The sequence below is a fragment of the Colletes latitarsis genome, unplaced genomic scaffold, assembly GCF_051014445.1.
Source record: "Colletes latitarsis isolate SP2378_abdomen unplaced genomic scaffold, iyColLati1 scaffold0023, whole genome shotgun sequence".
Lineage (NCBI taxonomy): Eukaryota > Metazoa > Arthropoda > Insecta > Hymenoptera > Colletidae > Colletes > Colletes latitarsis.
The window spans coordinates 9,264,556-9,275,242 of record NW_027488373.1 but is presented as its reverse complement, the minus strand read 5'-3'; positions in this window follow the sequence as shown (position 1 = coordinate 9,275,242).

Genomic DNA, 10,687 nt, shown 5'->3' with positions numbered 1-10,687 from the left:
ACATCAGACTCATACTTTCGCGTTTTTCACATACTTGTTGAACAGATCCTGGGTTTTTTCAGGTTTGGATCACGTAGTGGTGTGGTACCACACTGAAACAGTCCATTAAACCTGGTTTGGATCAATATTTTAGAGGATAACGCATGTTAGGTCTAGGTTAGGTCTGGGATTTTCACTCATCAGACTCATACTTTCGCATTCATCACATACTTGTTGAACGGATCCTGGGTTTTTTCTGGATTGGATCACATAGTAATGTGGGTCCACGCTGAAACAATCAATTAAACCTGGTCTTGATAAATATTTTAGAGGATAGCGCAAGTTAAGTCTGGGATTGGTCTGGGATTTTCACTCATCAGGCTCATACTTTCGCATTCTTCACATACTTGTTGAACGGATCCTGGGTTTCTTCTGGTTTGGATCACGTAGTAATGTGGGACCACACTGAAACAGTCAATTAAACCTGGTTTCGATCAATATTTTAGAGAATAATTCATGTTAGGTCTAGGTTAGGTCTGGGATTAGCTCTCATCAGGCTCATACTTTCGCACACTTCACATACTCGTTGAACAGATCCTGGGCTGTTTCTGGATTGTATCACGTAGTAATGTGGTACCACGCTGAAACAGTCAATTAAACCTGGTTTCGATCAATATTTTAGAGGATAACGCAAGTTAGGTCTGGCATAGGTCTGGGATTCGCCCTCATCAGACTCATACTTTCGCGATTTCCACATACTTGTTGAACTGATCCTGGGCTTTTTCTGGTTTGGATCACGTAGTAATGTGGTACCACACTGAAACAGTCAATTAAACCTGGTTTCGATCAATATTTTAGAGAATAATTCATGTTAGGTCTAGGTTATGTCTGGGATTTGCTTTCATCAGGCTCATACTTTCGCACACTTCACATACTCGTTTGACAGATCCTGGGTTATTTTCTGGTTTGCATCGCATAGTAATGTGGTACCACACTGAAACAGTCGATTAAACCAGGATTCGATCAATATTTTTGAGGATAACGCATGTTAGGTCTAGGTTAGGCCTGGGATTTTCACACATCAGACTCATACTTTCGCATTCTTCACATACTTGTTGAACTGATCCTGGGTTTTTTCTGGTTTGGATCACGTATTAATGTGGTACCACACTGAAACAGTCGATTAAACCTGGTTTCGATCAGTATTTTAGAGGATACGCAACATAAGTCTGGGATAGGTCTGGGATTTGACCTCATCAGACTCATACTTTCGCGTTTATCACATACTTGTTGAACAGATCCTGGGTTTTTTCTGGTTTGGATCACGTAGTAGTGTGGTACCACACTGAAACAGTCCATCAAACCTGCTTGCGATCAATATTTTAGAGGATAACGCATGTTAGGTCTGGGTTAGGTCTAGGATTTGCCCTCATCAGGCTCATACTTTCGCATTTTTCTCATACTTCATGGCTAGATCCTGGGCTGTTTCTGGTTTGTATCACGTAGTAGTGTGGCACCACACTGAAACAGTCAATGAAACCTGGTTTCCATCACTATTTTAGAGGACAACGCAAGTTAGGTCTAGCTAAGGCCTGAGATTTTCACTGATCAGACTCATACTTTCGCATATTTCTCATACTTGATGGCTAGATCCTGGGCTTTTTCTGGATTGCATCACGTAGTAATGTGGGACCACACTGAAACAATAAATTAAACCTGGTCTTGATAAATATTTTAGAGGATAACGCATGTTAGGTCTGGGTTAGGTCTAGGATTTGCCCTCATCAGGCTCATACTTTCGCATATTTCTCATACTTGATGGCTAGATCCTGAGCTTTTTCTGGATTGCATCACGTAGTAATGTAGTACCACACTGAAACAGTCAATGAAACCTGGTTTCCATCACTATTTTAGAGGACAACGCAAGTTAGGTCTAGCTAAGGCCTGAGATTTTCACTGATCAGACTCATACTTTCGCATATTTCTCATACTTGATGGCTAGATCCTGGGCTTTTTCTGGATTGCATCACGTAGTAATGTAGTACCACACTGAAGCAGTCGATTAAACCCGGTTTCGATCAATATTTTAGAGGATAACGCATGTTAGGTCTGGGTTAGGTCTAGGATTTGCCCTCATCAGGCTCATACTTTCGCATATTTCTCATACTTGATGGCTAGATCCTGAGCTTTTTCTGGATTGCATCACGTAGTAATGTAGTACCACACTGAAACAGTCAATGAAACCTGGTTTCCATCACTATTTTAGAGGACAACGCAAGTTAGGTCTAGCTAAGGCCTGAGATTTTCACTGATCAGACTCATACTTTCGCATATTTCTCATACTTCATGGCTAGATCGTGGGCTGTTTCTGGTTTGTATCACGTAGTAGTGTGGCACCACACTGAAACAGTCCATCAAACCTGGTTTGGATCAATATTTTAGAGGATAACGCATGTTAGGTCTAGGTTAGGTCCGGGATTATCACTCATCAGACTCATACTTTCGCATTCTTCACATACTTGTTGAACGGATCCTGGGTTTTTTCTGGTTTGGATCACGTAGTAATGTGGGACCACACTGAAACAATCAATTAAACCTGGTTTCGTTCAAAATTTTAGAGGATAACGCAAGTTAGGTCTGGGATAGGTCTGGGATTTGACCTCATCTGACTCATACTTTCGCACACTTCACATACTTGTTGAACGGATCCTGGGTTTTTTCTGGTTTGGATCACGTAGTAATATGGTACCACACTGAAACAGTCGATTAAACCTGGTTTCGTTCAAAATTTTAGAGGATAACGCAAGTTAGGTCTGGGATAGGTCTGGGATTTGACCTCATCTGACTCATACTTTCGCACACTTCACATACTCCTTGAACAGATCCTGGGTTATTTTCTGGGTTTGGATCACATAGTAATGTGGTACCACACTGAAACAGTCGATTAAACCAGGTTTCGATCAATATTTTAGAGGATAACGCATGTTAGGTCTAGGTTAGGCCTGGGATTTTCACTCATCAGACTCATACTTTCGCATTCTTCACATACTTGTTGAACGGAACCTGGGTTTTTTCTGGTTTGGATCACGTAGTAATGTGAGACCACACTGAAACAGTCAATTAAACCTGGTTTCGATCAATATTTTAGAGAATAATTCATGTTAGGTCTAGGTTAGGTCTGGGATTTGCTCTCATCAGGCTCATTCTTTCGCATATTTCTCATACATGTTGAACAGATACTGGGTATTTTCTGGTTTGGAACCCGTAGTAATGTGGGACCACACTGAAACAATAAATTAAACCTGGTCTTGATAAATATTTTAGAGGATAACGCATGTTAGGTCTGGGTTAGGTCTAGGATTTGCCCTCATCAGGCTCATACTTTCGCATATTTCTCATACTTGATGGCTAGATCCTGGGCTTTTTCTGGATTGCATCACGTAGTAATGTAGTACCACACTGAAACAGTCAATGAAACCTGGTTTCCATCACTATTTTAGAGGACAACGCAAGTTAGGTCTAGCTAAGGCCTGAGATTTTCACTGATCAGACTCATACTTTCGCATTCTTCACATACTTGTTGAACGGATCCAGGGTTTTTTCTGGTTTGGATCACGTAGTAATGTGGTACCACACTGAAGCAGTCGAGTAAACCTGGTTCCGATCAAAATTTTAGAGGATAACGCAAGTTAGGTCTGGGATAGGTCTGGGATTTGACCTCATCAGACTCATACTTTCACACACTTCACATACTCCTTGAACAGATCCTGGGTTATCTTCTGGGTTTGGATCACATAGTAATGTGGTACCACACTGAAACAGTCGATTAAACCAGGTTTCGATCAATATTTTAGAGGATAACGCATGTTAGGTCTAGGTTAGGCCTGGGATTTTAACTCATCAGACTCATACTTTCGCATTCATCACATACTTGTTGAACGGAACCTGGGTTTTTTCTGGTTTGGATCACGTAGTAATGTGGGACCACACTGAAACAGTCAATTAAACCTGGTTTCGATCAATATTTTAGAGAATAATTCATGTTAGGTCTAGGTTAGGTCTGGGATTTGCTCTCATCAGGCTCTTTCTTTCGCATATTTCTCATACATGTTGAACAGATACTGGGTTTTTTCTGGTTTGGAACCCGTAGTAATGTGGGACCACACTGAAACAATAAATTAAACCTGGTCTTGATAAATATTTTAGAGGATAACGCATGTTAGGTCTGGGTTAGGTCTAGGATTTGCCCTCATCAGGCTCATACTTTCGCATATTTCTCATACTTGATGGCTAGATCCTGGGCTTTTTCTGGATTGCATCACGTAGTAATGTAGTACCACACTGAAACAGTCAATGAAACCTGGTTTCCATCACTATTTTAGAGGACAACGCAAGTTAGGTCTAGCTAAGGCCTGAGATTTTCACTGATCAGACTCATACTTTCGCATTCTTCAGATACTTGTTGAACGGATCCTGGGTTTTTTCTGGTTTGGATCACGTAGTAATGTGGTACCACACTGAAACAGTCGAGTAAACCTGGTTTCGATCAAAATTTTAGAGGCTATCGCAAGTTAGGTCTGGGATAGGTCTGGGATTTGACCTCATCAGACTCATACTTTCACACACTTCACATACTCCTTGAACAGATCCTGGGTTATTTTCTGGGTTGGATCACATGGTAATGTGGTACCACACTGAAACAGTCGATTAAACCAGGTTTCGATCAATATTTTAGAGGATAACGCATGTTAGGTCTAGGTTAGGCCTGGGATTTTCACTCATCAGACTCATACTTTCGCATTCTTCACATACTTGTTGAACGGAGCCTGGGTTTTTTCTGGTTTGGATCACGTAGTAATGTGGGACCACACTGAAACAGTCAATAAAACCTGGTTTCGATCAATATTTTAGAGAATAATTCATGTTAGGTCTAGGTTAGGTCTGGGATTTGCTCTCGTCAGGCTCATACTTTCGCAATCTTCACATACTTGTTGAACGGATCCTGGGTTTTTTCTGGTTTGGATCACGTAGTAATGTGGGACCACACTGAAACAATCAATTAAACCTGGTCTTGATAAATATTTTAGAGGATAACGCATGTTAGGTCTGGGTTAGGTCTAGGATTTCCCCTCATCAGGCTCATACTTTCGCATATTTCTCATACTTCATGGCTAGATCCTGGGCTGTTTCTGGATTGTATCACGTAGTAATGTGGTACCACGCTGAAACAGTCAATTAAACCTTGTTTCGATCAATATTTTAGAGGATAACGCAAGTTAGGTCTAGGATAGGTCTAGGATTTGCCCTCATCAGGCTCTTACTTTCGTATATTTCTCATACTTCATGGCTAGATCCTGGGCTATTTCTGGATTGGATCACGTAGTAAAGTGGTACCAGACTGAAACATTCAATGAAACCTTGTCTGGATAAATATTTTAGAGGATAACGCATCTTAGGTCTGGGTTAGGTCTAAGATTTGCCCTCATCAGGCTCACAGTTTCGCGTTTTTCGCATACTTGTTGAACAGATCCTGGGTTTTGTCTTGTTCGGATCACGAAGTAGTGTGGTACCACACTGAAACAGTCCATTAAAGCTGGTTTCGCTCAATATTTTAGAGGATAACGCATGTTAGGTCTAGGTTAGGTCTGGGACTTGCTCTCATCAGGCTCATTCTTTCGCATATTTCTCATACTTGATGGCTAGATCCTGGGCTTTTTCTGGATTGCATCACGTAGTAATGTAGTACCACACTGAAACAGTCAATGAAACCTGGTTTCCATCACTATTTTAGAGGACAACGCAAGTTAGGTCTAGCTAAGGCCTGAGATTTTCACTCATTTGACTCATACTTTCGCACACTTCACATACTTGTTGAACGGATCCTGGGTTTTTTCTGGTTTGGATCACGTAGTAATATGGTACCACACTGAAACAGTCGATTAAACCTGGTTTCGTTCAAAATTTTAGAGGATAACGCAAGTTAGGTCTGGGATAGGTCTGGGATTTGACCTCATCTGACTCATACTTTCGCACACTTCACATACTCCTTGAACAGATCCTGGGTTATTTTCTGGGTTTGGATCACATAGTAATGTGGTACCACACTGAAACAGTCGATTAAACCAGGTTTCGATCAATATTTTAGAGGATAACGCATGTTAGGTCTAGGTTAGGCCTGGGATTTTCACTCATCAGACTCATACTTTCGCATTCTTCACATACTTGTTGAACGGAACCTGGGTTTTTTCTGGTTTGGATCACGTAGTAATGTGAGACCACACTGAAACAGTCAATTAAACCTGGTTTCGATCAATATTTTAGAGAATAATTCATGTTAGGTCTAGGTTAGGTCTGGGATTTGCTCTCATCAGGCTCATTCTTTCGCATATTTCTCATACATGTTGAACAGATACTGGGTATTTTCTGGTTTGGAACCCGTAGTAATGTGGGACCACACTGAAACAATAAATTAAACCTGGTCTTGATAAATATTTTAGAGGATAACGCATGTTAGGTCTGGGTTAGGTCTAGGATTTGCCCTCATCAGGCTCATACTTTCGCATATTTCTCATACTTGATGGCTAGATCCTGGGCTTTTTCTGGATTGCATCACGTAGTAATGTAGTACCACACTGAAACAGTCAATGAAACCTGGTTTCCATCACTATTTTAGAGGACAACGCAAGTTAGGTCTAGCTAAGGCCTGAGATTTTCACTGATCAGACTCATACTTTCGCATTCTTCACATACTTGTTGAACGGATCCAGGGTTTTTTCTGGTTTGGATCACGTAGTAATGTGGTACCACACTGAAGCAGTCGAGTAAACCTGGTTCCGATCAAAATTTTAGAGGATAACGCAAGTTAGGTCTGGGATAGGTCTGGGATTTGACCTCATCAGACTCATACTTTCACACACTTCACATACTCCTTGAACAGATCCTGGGTTATCTTCTGGGTTTGGATCACATAGTAATGTGGTACCACACTGAAACAGTCGATTAAACCAGGTTTCGATCAATATTTTAGAGGATAACGCATGTTAGGTCTAGGTTAGGCCTGGGATTTTAACTCATCAGACTCATACTTTCGCATTCATCACATACTTGTTGAACGGAACCTGGGTTTTTTCTGGTTTGGATCACGTAGTAATGTCGGACCACACTGAAACAGTCAATTAAACCTGGTTTCGATCAATATTTTAGAGAATAATTCATGTTAGGTCTAGGTTAGGTCTGGGATTTGCTCTCATCAGGCTCTTTCTTTCGCATATTTCTCATACATGTTGAACAGATACTGGGTTTTTTCTGGTTTGGAACCCGTAGTAATGTGGGACCACACTGAAACAATAAATTAAACCTGGTCTTGATAAATATTTTAGAGGATAACGCATGTTAGGTCTGGGTTAGGTCTAGGATTTGCCCTCATCAGGCTCATACTTTCGCATATTTCTCATACTTGATGGCTAGATCCTGGGCTTTTTCTGGATTGCATCACGTAGTAATGTAGTACCACACTGAAACAGTCAATGAAACCTGGTTTCCATCACTATTTTAGAGGACAACGCAAGTTAGGTCTAGCTAAGGCCTGAGATTTTCACTGATCAGACTCATACTTTCGCATTCTTCAGATACTTGTTGAACGGATCCTGGGTTTTTTCTGGTTTGGAACCCGTAGTAATGTGGGACCACACTGAAACAATAAATTAAACCTGGTCTTGATAAATATTTTAGAGGATAACGCATGTTAGGTCTGGGTTAGGTCTAGGATTTGCCCTCATCAGGCTCATACTTTCGCATATTTCTCATACTTGATGGCTAGATCCTGGGCTTTTTCTCGATTGCATCACGTAGTAATGTAGTACCACACTGAAACAGTCAATGAAACCTGGTTTCCATCACTATTTTAGAGGACAACGCAAGTTAGGTCTAGCTAAGGCCTGAGATTTTCACTGATCAGACTCATACTTTCGCATTCTTCACATACTTGTTGAACGGATCCAGGGTTTTTTCTGGTTTGGATCACGTAGTAATGTGGGACCACACTGAAACAGTCAATTAAACCTGGTTTCGATCAATATTTTAGAGAATAATTCATGTTAGGTCTAGGTTAGGTCTGGGATTAGCTCTCATCAGGCTCATACTTTCGCACACTTCACATACTCGTTGAACAGATCCTGGGCTGTTTCTGGATTGTATCACGTAGTAATGTGGTACCACGCTGAAACAGTCAATTAAACCTGGTTTCGATCAATATGTTAGAGGATAACGCAAGTTAGGTCTGGCATAGGTCTGGGATTCGCCCTCATCAGACTCATACTTTCGCGATTTCCACATACTTGTTGAACTGATCCTGGGCTTTTTCTGGTTTGGATCACGTAGTAATGTGGTACCACACTGAAACAGTCAATTAAACCTGGTTTCGATCAATATTTTAGAGAATAATTCATGTTAGGTCTAGGTTATGTCTGGGATTTGCTTTCATCAGGCTCATACTTTCGCACACTTCACATACTCGTTTGACAGATCCTGGGTTATTTTCTGGTTTGGATCGCATAGTAATGTGGTACCACACTGAAACAGTCGATTAAACCAGGATTCGATCAATATTTTTGAGGATAACGCATGTTAGGTCTAGGTTAGGCCTGGGATTTTCACACATCAGACTCATACTTTCGCATTCTTCACATACTTGTTGAACTGATCCTGGGTTTTTTCTGGTTTGGATCACGTATTAATGTGGTACCACACTGAAACAGTCGATTAAACCTGGTTTCGATCAGTATTTTAGAGGATACGCAACATAAGTCTGGGATAGGTCTGGGATTTGACCTCATCAGACTCATACTTTCGCGTTTATCACATACTTGTTGAACAGATCCTGGGTTTTTTCTGGTTTGGATCACGTAGTAGTGTGGTACCACACTGAAACAGTCCATCAAACCTGCTTGCGATCAATATTTTAGAGGATAACGCATGTTAGGTCTGGGTTAGGTCTAGGATTTGCCCTCATCAGGCTCATACTTTCGCATATTTCTCATACTTCATGGCTAGATCCTGGGCTGTTTCTGGTTTGTATCACGTAGTAGTGTGGCACCACACTGAAACAGTCAATGAAACCTGGTTTCCATCACTATTTTAGAGGACAACGCAAGTTAGGTCTAGCTAAGGCCTGAGATTTTCACTGATCAGACTCATACTTTCGCATATTTCTCATACTTGATGGCTAGATCCTGGGCTTTTTCTGGATTGCATCACGTAGTAATGTGGGACCACACTGAAACAATAAATTAAACCTGGTCTTGATAAATATTTTAGAGGATAACGCATGTTAGGTCTGGGTTAGGTCTAGGATTTGCCCTCATCAGGCTCATACTTTCGCATATTTCTCATACTTGATGGCTAGATCCTGAGCTTTTTCTGGATTGCATCACGTAGTAATGTAGTACCACACTGAAACAGTCAATGAAACCTGGTTTCCATCACTATTTTAGAGGACAACGCAAGTTAGGTCTAGCTAAGGCCTGAGATTTTCACTGATCAGACTCATACTTTCGCATATTTCTCATACTTGATGGCTAGATCCTGGGCTTTTTCTGGATTGCATCACGTAGTAATGTAGTACCACACTGAAGCAGTCGATTAAACCCGGTTTCGATCAATATTTTAGAGGATAACGCATGTTAGGTCTGGGTTAGGTCTAGGATTTGCCCTCATCAGACTCATACTTTCACACACTTCACATACTCCTTGAACAGATCCTGGGTTATTTTCTGGGTTGGATCACATGGTAATGTGGTACCACACTGAAACAGTCGATTAAACCAGGTTTTGATCAATATTTTAGAGGATAACGCATGTTAGGTCTAGGTTAGGCCTGGGATTTTCACTCATCAGACTCATACTTTCGCATTCTTCACATACTTGTTGAACGGAGCCTGGGTTTTTTCTGGTTTGGATCACGTAGTAATGTGGGACCACACTGAAACAGTCAATAAAACCTGGTTTCGATCAATATTTTAGAGAATAATTCATGTTAGGTCTAGGTTAGGTCTGGGATTTGCTCTCATCAGGCTCATACTTTCGCAATCTTCACATACTTGTTGAACGGATCCTGGGTTTTTTCTGGTTTGGATCACGTAGTAATGTGGGACCACACTGAAACAATCAATTAAACCTGGTCTTGATAAATATTTTAGAGGATAACGCATGTTAGGTCTGGGTTAGGTCTAGGATTTCCCCTCATCAGGCTCATACTTTCGCATATTTCTCATACTTCATGGCTAGATCCTGGGCTGTTTCTGGATTGTATCACGTAGTAATGTGGTACCACGCTGAAACAGTCAATTAAACCTTGTTTCGATCAATATTTTAGAGGATAACGCAAGTTAGGTCTAGGATAGGTCTAGGATTTGCCCTCATCAGGCTCTTACTTTCGTATATTTCTCATACTTCATGGCTAGATCCTGGGCTATTTCTGGATTGGATCACGTAGTAAAGTGGTACCAGACTGAAACATTCAATGAAACCTTGTCTGGATAAATATTTTAGAGGATAACGCATCTTAGGTCTGGGTTAGGTCTAAGATTTGCCCTCATCAGGCTCACAGTTTCGCGTTTTTCGCATACTTGTTGAACAGATCCTGGGTTTTGTCTTGTTCGGATCACGAAGTAGTGTGGTACCACACTGAAACAGTCCATTAAAGCTGGTT